Source organism: Egretta garzetta, unplaced genomic scaffold (genome assembly GCF_000687185.1).
Source record: "Egretta garzetta isolate BGI_Z169 unplaced genomic scaffold, ASM68718v1 scaffold228, whole genome shotgun sequence".
Classification (NCBI taxonomy): Eukaryota; Metazoa; Chordata; class Aves; order Pelecaniformes; family Ardeidae; genus Egretta; species Egretta garzetta.
Genome location: NW_009260758.1, coordinates 2,079,187 through 2,096,696, shown reverse-complemented (window position 1 = coordinate 2,096,696; position 17,510 = coordinate 2,079,187).

Sequence of the window (17,510 nt, the reverse complement as noted above, 5' to 3'; positions counted from 1 at the left end):
GCCCTACTTAGGTAACAGAAAATCAGTTGGTAAATTGAGGGGTAATGACAGCCAATCTTTTAAAGAATTTTCTAAAATACTATGAGGAATCTGGATTCCTGTAAAGAAGCCATCACTGCAGGTATGTACACAACAGCATTAGATGGAGATATTAAAATTTCTATCAGTGTTATGACGGTGATTTCAAAAGCTACGTTATTAAAAAAGAGGCAACATTAAAAGGGAACAGGCTCCTTTCAAGTTGTTTCAGGCTTTAGTTATTTAATCAATTACAAAAAAAAAAAAAGGTGGGATTGTCTCCTCCATTTGTATGCCTAGAATAGCTCTTTTGGAATTGCTCCAACACTCAGTATAATTTTAGACTTAGGACAGCTGCTCACTCTAGTCAAGCTAATAAAATTTCACAAAAAACACATCACTCCGTGTGCAGAACTAGATGGAGGCACAGAAGTACCAAAATGCCTGATTTATCTCACTGCCTTGCAGCAAAGCTACCCCTGCTCTCAGAAATACAAAGGTGTATGGTACCGTGGAAAGCCTTTGAGGGCAACAAAGTGCCACGGGAAAAAATGGAAATGCAAGGGGAGAGATGTGCTTTCCCTGATGGGATTTAATTGTGCTGTTGACTCTCTCTCTCCAGGATCCCATCTCCCAGCCATCCTGAAGCAAATGACATGCAAAACGGTCTATGGTGCTACACTTACAGCTGTACGTGTCAGTCTGGCAATCAGCTGTGGAGTCCTAAGGATGGAGTTATTATTTAAGCTCTGAATCGGGTTTATTTGAGAAATGGCTTCCTTCTATCTAGTATTGTGTCTGTGGCATTTGGGGGAAAGTCATCTTTACGATCCTGCCTCCCCCCAGCTGGTCTTCTGTTGGTCTTCAGACATGCATGTGTGGATGTCTGCCATGGAGCAGCCACCTGCAATACATTCACAGATCAATTTACTGTCAAGTGGCTTGGAGTGATTCTGTGCTCAGTTTGAGATGGAGTTGCCTCAAGCAGCTGAATTTCAACGACTGTTTCCTAGAATTGTACTTACAGTAAATTAAGCCATTTCAAAGGTTTTTCATTTAAACACTGGCAAGTGTTTCTGTACTTAATGTTGTTTTGTTTGGGATCTACTCTATAGGACTTCTGTGTAGCTCTTAGTCCTCCCTGCAAGCAGATGGAGGAGCAGAGGTTTCTATAGCATATCCTGGTTCTGTAAAAAGCTAATTGCAGACATGACAACTGAGCCAGGGTGATTTCCAAGTTACTCCTTCAATCCAGGATCAGCTCTGGTGCAACCAGACTCATCTCACCTGTGCTTCAGTAGGAGCCCTTCCTCTGGTAGTGCTGAACCTGTTTCTCTCAAGATTGTTTTGGGTTTTTTTCCAAAGCCAAAGGTAACAACATTTCCCTACTGGGTGCTTTCCATGCATTATCAGATTTCATTGCTGGTATATCCTCCCTTTTTACACACAAGTTGACCAAGCCTCACGCTTTAAGAGAGAGAAAAGATAGGCAAAGCCCTTGAAGTCCAACAAAAGGGAATCTTACTGTGCTAACGCTCAGTAATTCCTCTTTCTTTGGCTTTGTGGACCATGTGGCAAGAGACCTGCTGCTTCTTTCTTCTCCAACACCTGGTCTGATAAAAGCTCCCTCCACTCTTGATCACCATGCAAAAAAGGTAGTGTCCTCAAATGGCATCAACTAAGTACACTCATCCCAAAAGAGCAGGGAACATTCCTCAGCAATCTGTATGGAAAGTGTCTCATCTGCGTGGATGAAACTCCATCTGAATGGAGTGAGGAAATGCTGTTTGTATGTATGCATTAAGTACCTATGTACAGGACTAGTAATATAACTGGTACTTTTTAATTTTCTTAGCTGTTTTTCATTTAGCAAGGTCAGTCTTTCCCTGTCTTCTTTGGGAGGTGGATAAATCACATTTATAGCATTTATAAAAATCATTCATACCTTCTTATATTTTATGAGATCTGAGGTATCCAGTAAATTTCTGAAAGAACCCTCTTTTTTTCCCCAACCAAACAGGATAAGACTGCATTAGATTATATGAAATTTAAATGCATTAGCCGCTAGCCAAAATGAATTTTCATATAAATTAATATTGTTATTGTATTTTAATAAAGCAATAGCATTTATGGAATTACGTAGACATCAATCACTTGGAGGTGTCTTGGAACAATTATTGACTTCATGCATCATCTGCTTCTTCACTTCAAAATTTCTTGCACTCTTCATAAATACCATATATCGGTGAGCCACAAAACACATTTTAAATGCCTTCCAGCCCATCACAGACACTGTTGTTAGAAAAAGCCCCCTGAGCCGATGACATCCTAATATGTGACTATGTAATTAAAATTTTGACATATGCAAAGAGTTGTAAAATAGATAAAAGAGTATGTATTGTAAATAGAAGTTTAAAGGCTCCGAGCAGATGGCTCGTTTGTGAAAGAGGTACGGGGAGCGCCAAGAAATGACAAACAGATGGCTTAGGTGTGAAGGACAGGCAGGGAAATTTGGAAGAGTTGAGGATGCAATGGACAACTCTCTGGGTTTTTGCACACACTAAGTGAATCATGAGGCCTGAAGAGAAGGTGAAACATTTTACATTTTTCTCTTTGCATTTATATAAAATGTGTCAGTGGAAAACGTCCAGCAATAAAGCCCGATAATAACAATCAAGACAAATCATGTTTCATAGGCTTTGGGGACACAAACTCTGTTCAAACTGCAGATATCGGCTGAGTGATAACACAGGCACGCCTCTCCCGAGTCATATGTGTGGGCTGAGTTGTCTTAATTCAGACAGAAATATTCAGAATTGTAGCAAAACCATATTGCCAATATTAACAGGTGCCTGAAAAAGAGTTTAGTAATGTACTAAACAAACTAATGTTTGACAGCTGCCACTCCTTGCTTGTCTACTAACTGTTGGGTTAGCAGAATGCTGAGTGAATTCAGTTCAAATTTAGGTGATTGCATACCAAAATCATGACTGAAAAGGGGTCTTATTTGGGCAGAAAGACCAGGTCAAATATTGCTTTTTTTTTTTTTTTTTTTGAAGCAACGGCAAGTCTTAAACCATGACCAGATTAAAATTATGACGCTGCTAAATCTGTCCTTGACTCTCACATTCTGTTATGTTTTGACTCCCTCATATTTGTCAGGCAAGCTTGAAAAATCATCGCCAGCTACAAACCAGAATAATTTCCACACACAAATGGGCAAAAGATCGCTTTTAGTAATCAAAATCATATTTCCTAAGAACTGTGAAAGTGCAGGGATTTTGAGAGCGCTCTTTGATCAGATTCCATGTGAAAACCTGATCAATGTAGTAAAGGGGGGATATTTATGAGGCTTTTTTCACAAGTCAGTTACTTTTGTCAGCAGGTATTCATTCTGAGAGCGGTAACTGAAACCAGGAAAACCTTAGGCACAGCCAAATAAACGTCCTCATTTTATAGCAATGGCTAGTGCCCAGCTGAGAAAATATAAACTTATAGGCATCGCGAAATGATCCTCTATGTAGCTTTGAGAAAACTTGACTGAACATATTTTTCAAAGCTATGGGGAAAGATTTCAAGGATTACTCCAGAGAAAAAATAAAAACAAGACAGAGACCTCAAATCCTTGTGGAAATCGTACACTGCCCACCTTGCCTGGACTGAAAAATCTCACCACAGCAAGTTAGCCCAGCAGATTGCATTAATATGCTTTAATATTTACTGATGGCCAAGGATGCAGAAGTGCTTAAAGCTATCGTAAGGCACTACATGTTTTTCAAAACCTAGCTTTTACGGGCCTCAGAGGAAAAAAAATATGAGTCTGTGTAGTACAGACTACTCAAAGGCTACCACCCTCCTGCACGTAGTTAGAGATGTAAAAGTCTTCCGTAGCAGCTTCATTTCGTAAATTACAAAATCAATATTTATTCTTTTCTCTTGCTACAAAAGGCTATTTACATTTGAAATGGCATTTATGTTTATGAAAAGTTAATTTCTGCAAAGCAGTTGTTAGGTGGGAGCCTTTTGGTTTAGGTTTACCTAAAGTTTACCTTGCAACTTTTGAACTTGCAAAACCCCCAACACGATCATTACTTTTGCATTGGGTAGTTCCTTGCGTGAGAGTAATACAAATGGAATTAGTAGCTGTGTGCTGCACAGATACTATGGTGTGGGGGGGGGAACACTGGAGTGCTAATAAAAAAAATGGTCTTTGCGAGCTACTGCTGCATTACAGAAAGGCCTGGCGTTGTTTATCACAACTATTGGAAAGACCAGCAGAATACGGCTCCTCCAAGAATCAAACCGGAGTTTTATTACAGTGTCCCGCAGTAAATAATATTGAAAACAACAACTACCTATGCTTGTCTTTGAGGAGTTCCCATAAACTGGTTAAAGCCAATTCTAGTTTTTCTGCCTTACAAAGCCCTGGGAGTTATTCTAAGTCTGACCTGCGGAGCAGTCTGCCTCCTGAGGTACGTGCACCTTTGAGATATTACCTATATTTTGAACTTCATCTGCATTTATTTTGCTTACTGGATGATCTCTTTAATCCCTGCCATACTCCTTGTCCTCAGCAGTCTCATTCTTTTTTTATGTGTTTCTCTGCCCAGTTAATTCTGTCTCTGTGTTTCCCAGGCACGCCGACCGGCAGCTAGCACCCTCCCAGCCGTCACTCCCCTCCTTACGGGGACAATCCCTTCCCCTGCCAGCTTCTCCCTGCTTTTCCTACCCCAAACATCGCTATTGCTCTGCTCTCCGTTCCTACAGTATTACGGTTCGCTATCGTGAAGCATAGTTCTCATCATCGATCCATACTAGTTTTGCTAGGATGTTGGTAAATTTATCCCCTTTTTGCCCTGAGACGAGCTGCGTATTTGAGCTATATGTTATTCCCAGAAGGATGAACTTATTTGACCGCCTCCTCTTTTTTTTTGGCTAAGAGAGAGACTGTTACTTGTGCTGGTTTTTTATCTCCCTCCTGTATTCTAGGGTATCCTGGTTCTTCCCCTTGATTTCTTTTATCTGCTAGGTATCACACCATACCAGCCATCCAAAGGAGATGAATTTTAGTAGGGCTGTTTGTGCTATGACAGCTAAGGTTGTGTCAGAAAAGTATTACAAATTACACCCTTCAGAAGTTTCTAGTAGCCGTAAACATTTGCTCTAAAAACCTGTGTAGGTTTTTGCTAAGGATATTGTTTTTATCTTTAGAAATCTAGATCTGATTTATATAAATAATTATGAATAGTGTGCAAATAAAATATACTGATATATTCTAAATGCTGAAGAGAAACAATAGAGGCATATAATAAATATGTATATAAGTAGAGGTTACTATTATTTCAGTGGAGGAATTGCTCTTCTGTAAAAATGTTATTTGAATAACAAACAGCATACCTAATTTGCGATATGTATTTTTAAAATAAATTTAAAGCATAAAAATTATATTTAGATATAAATTGTCCTCAGAATTAAAGCAAAAACTCACCTCTGCCCAGTGTCTATATATGTTTCTGAACTTGCAAAAATACCTTAAACCGATCCCTATATCAATACCTACTTTCTGAGGGAAGCACAGAGAGGGTCGAGGCATTCCTCAAGACAGGCAGGAGGTTGCTGATGCCACATCATAAGACTGAGAATTCAAGAAAAGGATTAAAGCAAACCCAGGCAGAGGACAATACGGTAATTAAAAAGTAATCAAAATAAAGTGACAGATTGTCTCTCTCCCTTCCAGTCTGTGTATTTGTGAGTATATCAATGCTTCAACCATTTGTTTCGCTTGTTGTCTAGGGCTCAGGGACTAAATATTGAGGTTTCTGATAGAGAAGGGAATTAAGGAGTTGTAGAGCTCCCTTTTCTCCCTGTGGGGGCTGGGTAGGACGTGCTGCAGGAGAGCAGCCCCTGCACACCTGAGCACGGGGACAAGTCCCTGCCAGGGACCATGTAGGAGGGAGGGAAGGAAGGAGAGAAAAAAGGAACTTTCTTATGGATGTCTGACAGCCATAATCTTTTCTCTCTGTTTCTATCAGGGCTGTGGCAAAATCATAGTAAATTTTGTTTTGTGCTCTTCTCCTCTATGAGGATGAAAATCTTAAGCTCATTCCAGTGAGGAAGGCTGTGCCCTCATTTACATTGAAGTCAATGATTTCTTCAGATGACTTCAGATTTATAGTACCCCGAGTGAGAGAAGAATTTGACCCATAATTTTTTTTAAAATAGTTATGGTTTTTTGCACAGTCTTCCTTCTGAAGACTCACTTTCTCAGCCATCAATATTCACAATATAAAGGCTTATTTCCATCAAGTTCCATCAATGACCTTTAGAAATTGGTCCCTTCAAATAAGAAAAAAGACCTCAATTACAACAACATCTGCCTCCATCTAGCACTTTATTTGCCTTAGAGAAGGGATGGAATGATGATTAAGTTAATGGATAGGTCATTTCCATTTTTCACATTTACCATGTAAGTGGCTCCATGAATCACCATTTATCTGGAGCCCAATCATGGAAGGCAGTGGCAAAACATCCATTGACTTCCACAGGCTCTTTTCCTGCACGCTTCAGAGAGGGGAAGTGGAGCACTGGCATTAATCAACCTTTACAACCCATACGATAATATATTTGTCTTTTCTTAGGGCCAGAGAATAAACACTACTGTCCTCAGGCTCCCGTTTCTCTAAAATCTCCGTTGGCTACCTCAGTTTTTCTATCAGCACTCGATTAGGCAGCATCACAGCCTTACGTGGCCACTTGCAAGCAGCAAGCTGACCATTTTGCTCCCTTAGCTGGGATAAAAGAGAATGAAATTATGGCAAAAGAGAATAATTTCCCTGCCAACTTGTTCTTTTTTACTAGTCCAATGCAAACATACAACCAAAGCAATACGGCCAGCGATGGAGTGAGATATTAGCGTCCCCATCCAGGAACTAGTCATGCTGCAAAACATTGCACGATCCTCCTTGAAGGGAAAGAAAATGCTCTTGTCCATGTGGACTGCTGACGCTGACCGCGGCAGCGAATCTGCTAAGTGGAGAGGATGTGTAAAATATGGGATGTGCATAACGCAAGAGAGAATATGCATCAGACATAGAGAAAGACACAAACTGAACAGATTAGGGTTTGGGGAGGAACTCGGCTCCAGTAGAGAGAGAAAGGCATGAAGAGAAGAGGGTGAGCCCCAGATAGTCACCGCTGCGGCAGCTTACCTCTGCCTGGCTCCTCTGAACAGGCAGCCTGCAAAGCCACCGCCTCGTTCATCAGCCCAGTTGTACCCACATCTTGGCAGAGCTGCAAGGACCTTCCTCATGGCTCCTCTGAACAGGCAGCCTGCAAAGCCACCACCTCGTTCATCGGCCCCATGTCTTGGCAGAGCTGCAAGGACCTTCCTCGAAGGGTCCAAGTCTCTGGCCTTACTCAGCTTTGCTGGTCCGTTCTTGGGACTTCCCCAACACAATGCTGTGAAATTCCCTGTGCATACACACACAGTTACATATGAACGTATGCATGTGGTTGAGCCTGAAAATAGAGATTGGATCAAAAGCAGGACATTTTAAAAGGGAGCAGAAGCTTTTTAAAGAGGTTAAGATGTCATTGAAAAAGAAAAGGTTCCCCTACTGGTAACTTAAAAAGCAAATAAAACATCAGGATGTGCATTACCAGCGTGATTTGTTTTCTGATGCATCACGTATTAAAAAGGAGGGAGGCAGCAGAACAACTTGTACTGCTGGAGATGACACTGAAACTTTAAAAGACTGAGAGTGCACTGGAACAAACTGAGCCAAGTGGGAAGCAAACAGGCACAAAGCACAGCTCTCCTCGGAGCAGAAACGCGTTATGGTGAGGGGCTGTTCCACCGTTCCCTTTGTTGACAAAGTTATAAAGATCAAGATCATTAGACTGAGCAAGTAGTCAAGATTTACAAGAAAAGGAACAGTAACATGAAAAAATAGAGATGGAGTTTTTTATTTGAACTGACAAATTACATTTATTATTCAAACACTATAACCATCAACTGGCTTAACACCAGAAGGAGCTTTGAAAGATGAGATATAAAAAGAACTTAAACACAAGGCTGGGAAGAATTATACGATCGGCATAAGGGCAGTAAAAAACAGCCGAGAAAGTTGTGTGCTGAAAAACTTATGCGACCTAGAGTGAAGACACAAATTGGGCTGAATGTTGTGGTTTTGGCATAAGCAGCGGCAGGACTGCAAGGCATGCAGCGGCGGCGTTTTACTGGTAGAAAATGCCAAAGGGAGGAAGCTGCATAGAACATGTGCATTTGTTTAAGCAGCACAAAATCACTTGTGTCACAAAGCAAAAAGAGAGACACGTAAAAATAAAGTGCCTCTATGGTGAACACGCTGCCTGCGCCGTGGGACCAGCAGCAGGAACATCCTCAACAAAGAAACACGGAACCTGTGTAATTTAGCTGCATCCTCAGAAAAACATCCTTTCAGCCTTACTTTGAGTTTTGGGTGTACACACGTACGTACACACACGCGCATACGTAGGTACAGACATACATTTTTTCTAATGGCAGAAGTTTGCCCCCGTGCCCTTTGATAGCATAGAATACCAAAAGATATTCAGTATCAGGTCGGAATAGATCAGCTGTAAAAAGCAACGCACCTGGGGATGTGATAATGTAAACAATCCTAAGTAAAACTTTATTTCTACAGAGAATCTTTCTGTTTAAGCTGCTTTTCCTTATCCTTCAAGGATTTGCCGTGTATTCATGTGAAGATAATGTATATCAATTCTAAGCCACGTTTATGAACTTCATTCAAAAGCCAGGACTCCTCTGAGTTATTAAACCATTAAAGGTCTCTGCCACTTTTCACGTCAAGGTTAATAATCAAATTATTAAAACAGGTTAAGTTAGAACTGCAGCAGTAAAAATGCAACACTGTCACCCATTTTGTGAGATTCAAGACCAATCCTAGAGGTTTTTTTGATGTGAAAACAGTGTTGAACTCTTTGTAATTAAAAGGTAGCTGCTGGAAAAGGAACTTAAAACATTGTTCGTAATGCGATCAAAATGAAGTTGTTTGATTCTTCGTTCCAGTGAGGAAATTTATCTTGCATTTCACTTAAATATATTAACAATCCTCCATCACTTTAATTTACCTGAGTTTGTTCAGATTAGGAGTCTGAATGCGCTTCCAACACCAGAGGTGCCCCATCAAGGACAGTGATGCTTCTGCACTGTACGATTAACGGCTGCTTTGGTCCTGACAAACTCTGAAGCCAGGCAGTGCAAACTCTGAGCAAACCCTACCATGAACACGATTACTTTTTGACTCACAGCCTTGCCAGGATGCAGGGAGAGCGCTGGCAGAATAATCCTTGTAAAGGGGAGAGTTCTAGCAGAATAATTCTTGTAAAGGACCATGCCTCGAGGCGATATTAACTCCTGCGTTGGACTCGCTCTGCTGTGAACCCCCCGGCGTGGTGGCCGTGTCACGTGCCGGGGAAGAAGCCTCCAGGATGGATCACGCCAACACCCTGGGAAGGTGAGAAGAGAGAAATTCAACTTCCCTTTGACTTCTGCCGAGCTGCAGCTTCACTGGGTTTTGGTTGTTTCTTGGCCTCAAGAACACCTAGGAGCTATGACTTACCAAATCTTGTTTCTGGGAGCAGTCTAGAAAAGGATCCCCCATTTTGGGCTAATCTCCACCTGGCTTTGTCTCTCTCCTTCCATGTTTTATGAAGGGTGATCAGCCAGATATTTGTATTTGTAAGTAATGCTAATTCAGTAATGATCACTACTGCTTCATCTTGTTAAATTCTGGATTTGGGCATCCTTAATTAGTTTCCTGATTGAAACCAACAGAATTATTCATGTGCTTATATGTGTGCTTGAGCATTTTGCTGTTTAGAAACTTATTTTTAAAAAGCTAACCCACAGCTGGAGTTAATGTTACATGAAAAACTTTAATCTAACTCACGTTTTCAGTAGCTCTTAATCTTCTGAATTTCTGCAGTTGGGTTTGAACTATCCAGACGTGGCTTCTTTAAGTGTAAGCTATTCTAGGGATTCTTCTGCAATTATATGTAAACATATATATATATATTTGCAGGTTATTTTTAATAGGCAGTAAAAAGTTGAAATTTGCTGTAGGAACATTTGCTATAGAAACACTTTCCTGGAGGAGAAATGTGTTGAAATTCCTTCAAGAAATCTTGCTGACAACTTCACTGAATTCTATTTCTGTTTCTAATTTAGGACAGTTTGTGAAGGATTTATCTGGTCTGCAAAAAGCTAAAAGATGGTGTTGTACATTCTATGCTGATACAATGAATTTAGCTTTCGGGTTACTTTTCAGACTTGTGCACTATAGCAATCTTCCAGTTTTATGATTACATGTTGTATTTCAGGGCAGGTTTAGGCTAGAAGTTAGGAAAAACTTCTTCACAGAAAGGGCTCTGGAAGGGGCTGCCCAGGGAGGTGGTTGAGTCCTCATCCCTGGAGGTATTTAAAAGAAGGAGAGATGAAGTGCTTAGGGACAGGGCTTAGTGGTGGGATGGCAGGGTTAGGTTAAAGGTTGGACTCGATGATCTTAAAGGTCTTTTCCGACCAAAGTGATTCTATGATTCTATGTATCAAACATAACGTATAGCACTGCAGATTTCTCACCCCTGTAGTTAGCTCTGCATTGCTCTTAAACATTGCTACAGCATCCAGATGCTGAGTTCTACTGGGATACAAAAATCCACAAACTTATAGGAAACGATAGGACCTCCAGCCAAGTGAGCAAAAAAACCAAGGGTGTTTGAGATAGTGGCCTTCTCATTTAGACCATAGGAGTAAATCATATGAAAACCATTTATCTAAAGCATATGCAGCTGAACAAAAAGCAGAGCAAAATTATTCCAGTTGTTGTGTACTCAATCACCTGCGTTGTGTTTAGAGAAATCAGAATGAAAAAAATCACGTCCTTGAATGAAAACTAGGCTTCAGTGCACACCAAAATCAAATTATGATTAATGTAACTGGTATCTCTAATTCTCCATAGCAAAAAAATGTCCATTTGTTAATAAACTGCATCATTTGCAGTGTGCTTCCGTATAAGAAAAATAAAGTTCAGAAAAGAGGAAATAAATAGGAAAGATAAAGCCCATCGTTCAAAATCAAACTTCTAAATTCAATTTGAAGTAGATAATGTGCACGTAGACATGGCAGAGTGTGTGTGATCGTTTGCTAGAAACAACCTACTCGAATTAACTTCTCATTCTATTAGCTTGCTATTGGCAAAGATAACAATGTAACGTTGTAAAAGTCACTCCCTCAATGTATATTGTTTCTTTACAGTAAAATGCCATGATTTATTATTTTTATTTCCCATCGCCTGCTTCTTTCTCCGGACGAATAGCTGATTAGTCTCACTTCAGGCAGTTTCAACCGGAGAGAGAGAAACAGCTAAAACAAGCCAGGAAAAAACACTACAGGAGCTATTTTGCTCTGTCCGTAATTTGAAAACGCTCTTCAGCCACCGCGCTGTTAAATTCCACCGGGTTCTGCCGGAAGAAAGAGAGCGCTGCAGGCGAGGCGCTGAGGAATCAACTTGGGGTTTTTTTCAGCTGTGTCTCTCTCCTTTTTGGAAAATACTTTTAGATGAAATTCTTGTTGTAGCTTAAAATAAATCTCATCCTTGAGATATGTAACAGTAAATCTTATTTACTCTGCGTGGTAGTGAGAAGTCTGTTTCTCAGGCATCATGAGAAAATGGGATTCCACTTGTGTGGTAGGATGAGGATTGAAGGTGATGCTACTGGAGCAAGGGAACTTGGCACCTTCTTACCTTCCGACACACTGGTGGCAGGCACAGCTCAGGAAGAGGGGATCTTGGAGCAAACCAGTCCTGCTGGTCATGCTATAGACACTTATGCATCGGCTGGAGCATACAGGAGTGCTGCTGGAGCACATCTTCCAGAAGAAACCCAGCGTGGGCACTTTTGAGACAGCAACAAAAGCACAGTAAGGGGAGAGAATCCAGAATTGCATTTCAGAGGGGCTCTCCTGCCTGGGCTGAATGAAACCATTAACGCAGATGCACTTGTTTTGGTTAAGAGGGCAGAATAAGAACACGGTTAACATTTCAGATATGATGAGGGTACCATAGAATCGTTTAGGTTGGAAAAGCCCTTTAAGATCATCAAGCCCGACCATTCCCCTAACCCTGCCATCCCACCACTAAACCCTGGCCCTAAGCACTGTGTCTGCCCGGCTGTTAAATCCCCCCAGGGATGGGGACTCGACCACTTCCTTGGACAGCTCCTTCCAGTGCTTGACAGCCCTTTCGGTGAAAAAATTTTTCCTAATGTCCAACCTAAACCTGCCCTGGTGCAACTTGAGGCCATTTCCTCTCGTCCTATCTCCTGTTACCAGGGAGAAGAGACCAACACCCACCTCACCCAAAACCTGCAAGGAAAATATTGCAGTAGCTTTGAAAGTTCCCCAGGTGAGGCAGGTGGGGAATCAGCTGACTCTTTGTGTGATGGGCCTGGGCTAGGTGCCTTGGGCTGCTGGCCAGTCTGGGAGGAGCTTGGAGTGGAGGTACAACATCCCTCCCTCCCTCTAGGTCTCTTATCTAGAAAGGTTGGACCAGATGATCCTTGAGGTCCCTTCCAACCTTGTGTTCTATGATTCTATGAACATCCCCAACCTGTGTCTGCAGGAGCCTTGAAACGATGGCCACAAAGAAGAGCTAGAGAACCTTATGCCATGACTTCTAGTAGCATCCAAGCACCTAACTGCTCCTCCATAATAGGCACTGACACCCTGTTGTTACCATTTGTGTGAGGCTGTGGAAGACAAAATGATCCAAGTTATTTCAATTTCTTCACCAAAGCCCACTCAAGGAAACAAATGATAGCGAAACAGAACAAACCCAACTCTTCTTCCCCAAACCTCAAAATAAGGCAACAGTAGGGATAAAATCTTCATGTTATCTATTATAATTCACAATAATTACATTTATTATTGGCTTATTTTAATCATCTTTAGACACACTAGAATAATATTTTCCTTTCAAATTCAACAGAACATAGAGCTTTATATTGCTTATATTTATGAAAGGAATGATGTGATGTGATGTGCCAGTGGGAGACAGGATATGCCCACCCAGGAGATCTTTTCCCACTTCTATTTCTCTTTCAGTGTTCCTGTGTTCATACTTAGGCTGGTATAATAAAAGTGGTACTCATAATATGCAATATATTTTTCCAGATTACTTCAATAGTGCCAAAAAGATAACCAATGAATAATCATAACAAAATATATGTAAAGGGGATCACAAATCTCACTGATGCAGAACAGGAAGAATTTATTTTCAAAGTGTTGCTAATGACTTTCTGCCTGCCCCTTTGAAAATTGCTCTGAGCTTAGCACTATCCCTTGGAAATCCAATTCATAAATTCACAAGCAGCATGAAATTCCAGTAGGAAATAAAGCACTTGTATTCAAAATGTATTACAGCGTGTTAATGCTGCTGCTTAGAACATAAACTGCAGCAAACGCTGCACCGAAATACAAACAAGGAGTGACCTTACTGTACGGTTTTGAAAAGTTGCTGGGTTAAAAGTCAAAGCTCAGCACACAGACAGCTCACAGATCGTGAAAAAATGGATCCTGACGATATTCTGAGGCCAAGGCAAGCAAGGAGAAGGTGGCGCTCCCACGAGCGGCGCCTCCCTTCCCCGCGCCGAGGGAGCGATGCGGGGAGCTGCTGCTTTGGGGAGCTGCAGGGACAGGCGCCCCGCTGCCAAAACCAGCGATGCGCAGCGAGCAGGTGCTGCAGGCTGGGGCTTTGGCAACCGCGCCGCGGCGTTCAGCAGCTGCTGATAAGCGATAATTTTTCATGGGAGCTATCTCAGAAGCGTTTCTCCAAGTGGCTGGTTCTCGTGCCCGCCTCTGCTCTCGTTTTACTCTGAGTGCTCCTCTTAAGCACCCTCAACTCATCTGCTCTGCCTGGAGGGCAATAGAAAGTTGCTGAAATTCTATATATTGCCACTGAACACATACTGGTTTGTAACAGGACTCTGGAAATGACTGGTAGTCTCCTTATATCACGCTCTCCATAGCTCTGCTGAATATTTTTTTCTCCGTGCAGATGGAAAAGGCTTCTCACACTGCCCAGCATTGCCAGTGCACGCTTGGCTGCTTCGAGTCAAGAGCTCCTCATTCCCTTTTCCTCTTCCCTTTTTTAAGGGAAACCAACCAATATTCTTAGAGAATCATAACAGGAAGTGATAGAGGTATCCGAGACACAGGAAAAACAGGGAGCTCAGAACCTCCTTCGAAACTGATGGGTATGATGTGCCCATAGGGTGCCCAGCACCTGGGAGCACCCATCCTGCATCTGAGAGCAATTACCTTTGAAAAAGAAAAGATTAATTAACTGCAGCTCCTCTAGGTCCTGGGGAACAGGAGGCTGTCAGGCCCAGTCCAGTTCTTGAGACAAGAAGTGAAAGATCAGCCACCTGGAACGGCACCACCAGGGAAGGCTCCAGAGCAGCGGACGTGGCTTTCGTGGAAAACCTCACGTCTCTCTCATCTTCTGCAATTCTCTCAAAATATTAAATAGTAAATGAAAGTGACCTCTGCTGAACGTCAAGACTTGTGCAAACTTTCTCAGTAACCAAGGAATTCACCCCTACATAGCTCACTTTTAATCGCAATTTAATATTTTCTAACACTTGTGTTAAGTGCCTACAAAAGAAGAAAGGGCAACTTCATCAACTAGGGTGACTGGAGAGACAGAACGACTGAGAGAAAAGAGAAAATATCAAGAATTGGCTGATTTGGGATCAATGCTCAAAAATCTGTATTTATCCAAAAATGCTGTCTTGATACCTTTATAGCTGCATGATGCATCTCTATTATCAGTGTGTTGATTTAAAAGAAAGGTCATTAAAGCTGTCTATGTTCCTAAACAAACATTTTCATAGGTAAAAGAGGTCTTGCTGAGTTATAACCTTTCCTCTTACAATTTAAGGATCAATGTTTTATAGAGTAAACGGGCAATTTCCACTTGTGTTGGGGAGCGTATCCGTCTCCTCTCCTGCCCTGCTACCTGAGGCCAACAGGCTACAGCCCATCCCTCTACTTCTCTTCCCTTTGGGATAACCTGTGGCCAAACAGCTTCTTTAAAAAACTGTTTATTGTAACAAAAGCATTGTAGAGAAAATCTGTTGCAAAAAGCAATACGGAGCTGCATCTCCCTTCAGACACCACTCCTGGGATCGGGGAAAGGTCAGTTCCTTCAGGCTTTTGCACAAGCCTCCACATTTGGGGCTGCAAAGCTCCCCCAGCCCCTGCCCTGGAGTCCTTAACCCTTTCCTTTTGAGCTCAGAGATCCCAGACTGGGTAAAACACTGTTGTCACTGGAGGCAAAGAAGCAAAATCTTCAATATAAACCGCATGAGAGCCCTTGCCTGCTGAGAAAGAACCTAGACATTCCTACTGCAATTTAATGGCAATAGACCAATTTTTGTATTTCCCACTTTCTTAAAACTCTAGGAATTCAGTGACCGTGATGAATAACAAACACTCTTTTACATTTGACTAATGGCCTCTCTTAATAACTACACTGTGCTTTGGTATTCTTGCACGGTAGCCTCGGAAGAGTTTTGTGCATTATTAAATATCAATTCCAGTTCTGTCATTTCAGGCTTAATGCAGCTGAAGCTGCCTCCATAGTCGAAAATCAGGTCCTAAGTCGATCACATGAATATCTCATTCCTTGAAACTAGCCATCTAAATTCACCTTAAACATCCAAATAAAGTCAGAAGAGTTCTCAAAAATGCTAAGAATCTGCAGCGTTCACAGACGTCAGGCAGATCAGACGATACCCAGCATCTTTAGAAATAAAGAGCTCTGCTTTATACCAAACGTTCAGGCTTACTTGCTAAATGCCAGGTACCCACACTTGAATATCTTCTTCAGAGAACTGTGTATTTCATATCCAGAAATGTTTTCATTTCCTGGAATAGCTGTGTTTATTACTTTAATAAACTGAATTTGGAAATATGGTTATTGGTTTCCCAACTAGGCTGAATTAAGTTTCATTAAAAAATAAAATCTGGGAATCCAGTTTATACTTGACATAAAGGCACTTAAAATGTTAAAATAATCATATTCCTTCTCCTTTTTCCTTTAATATGTAAAGAAAACCCTTCCTGCATTAAACCTAGAGCTATTCTCAACATTTCAAATGGACTAAAATATCATAAATAAAAGTTTTAATTAAAATATCGAGTATATAATACTTCTATACTTATTACGTGTACGATTTCTTTCTGTCTGCTGTAGATCACAGAATAAAAACTCTAAAATGTCTTTATTAAACTAGCGGGGCGATGCTCCAAAGCTATTACCTTGCCTCTCCTAGGACGGGAAGTTTCTCAGCCCAGCTGCTGTGGGCTGCAGAAGGTGCTGCTGCTGGTGGCCACGATCCCTTCTCTGGAGGTAGGCGAGTAATATGGACAAGGGCTGCAGCATCACAGCAAAGTAAAACCCCCCAAGAAATTACACAGCATTGCTAGATAAAAATTTGCTTGTCTCACGCACAGCCAGTTTAATGGCCACGTTAGAAGCGTGTCTCAGTTATGAAAGGAAACACCAGGTAGTAGAATTTTTTGGGCTTATTACTTTCAGATCCAACACGGAGACAGTTAGGTCGTGACTTTTTCAAAGCAGATATCAAGTTAGTTGTACATGCAGAGATAACGGTGCTGTGGCTCCTGCTGAGGCATTACGGTACCTCACCGTCTGGCTGGTCCCTAATGGGCATCAGCCGACACCTCTCCGAAAGCTCTGCTGCTGCCTGATTTACGGGGCGGTGAGCGAGCGAGGGGACCTGGGAGCAATCCAAACGGGTACATCATTAACACTGGCTGCTTCAAACCTGTTTGCCTGCTGTGAAAGAGAGCCAAAACGCAAGAGAGAAAAATGTGCAAACTTGTTTTGTTCTCCTGTGTACTTGACTTTGCTATCAGGCTGCAGCCTGTGGTGTCCCCACGCCCACGTCCCTGGAGAGGCTGCTTGGGAAACCCACCCAAGAGTCCACCGGTGTCCATCTTGCTAGGAGTCGAGCCTGCAGCATGGATGGCCCACAGGCATCTGCTCCTGCGGGCAAGAGGCCAGGCAAAAGCTACAGGATTGAGTACAGTACCAATTTTTGAGCAGGAATAAACCAGCTTGACACAAGTCCAACAGTGCATTGCCCTTCACCAGGATCATCTCATCTTATCCGTAGGTCTTCAGTACAGCAAGGCTAATGTAGCAATGCTGCTTTTTTTTTTTTAATTTTGTTCTTAATCTCACAATAAGAAAGAGTGAGAGAGTTACACCATTAACTAGACAGATCAAGGCAACCCCCAGTATCAATACAGGCTGGGGGAAGAAAGGATGGAGAGCAGCCCTGCCCAGAGGGACTTGGGGCTAGTGATGGATGAAAAGCTGGACATGAGCCGGCAATGTACT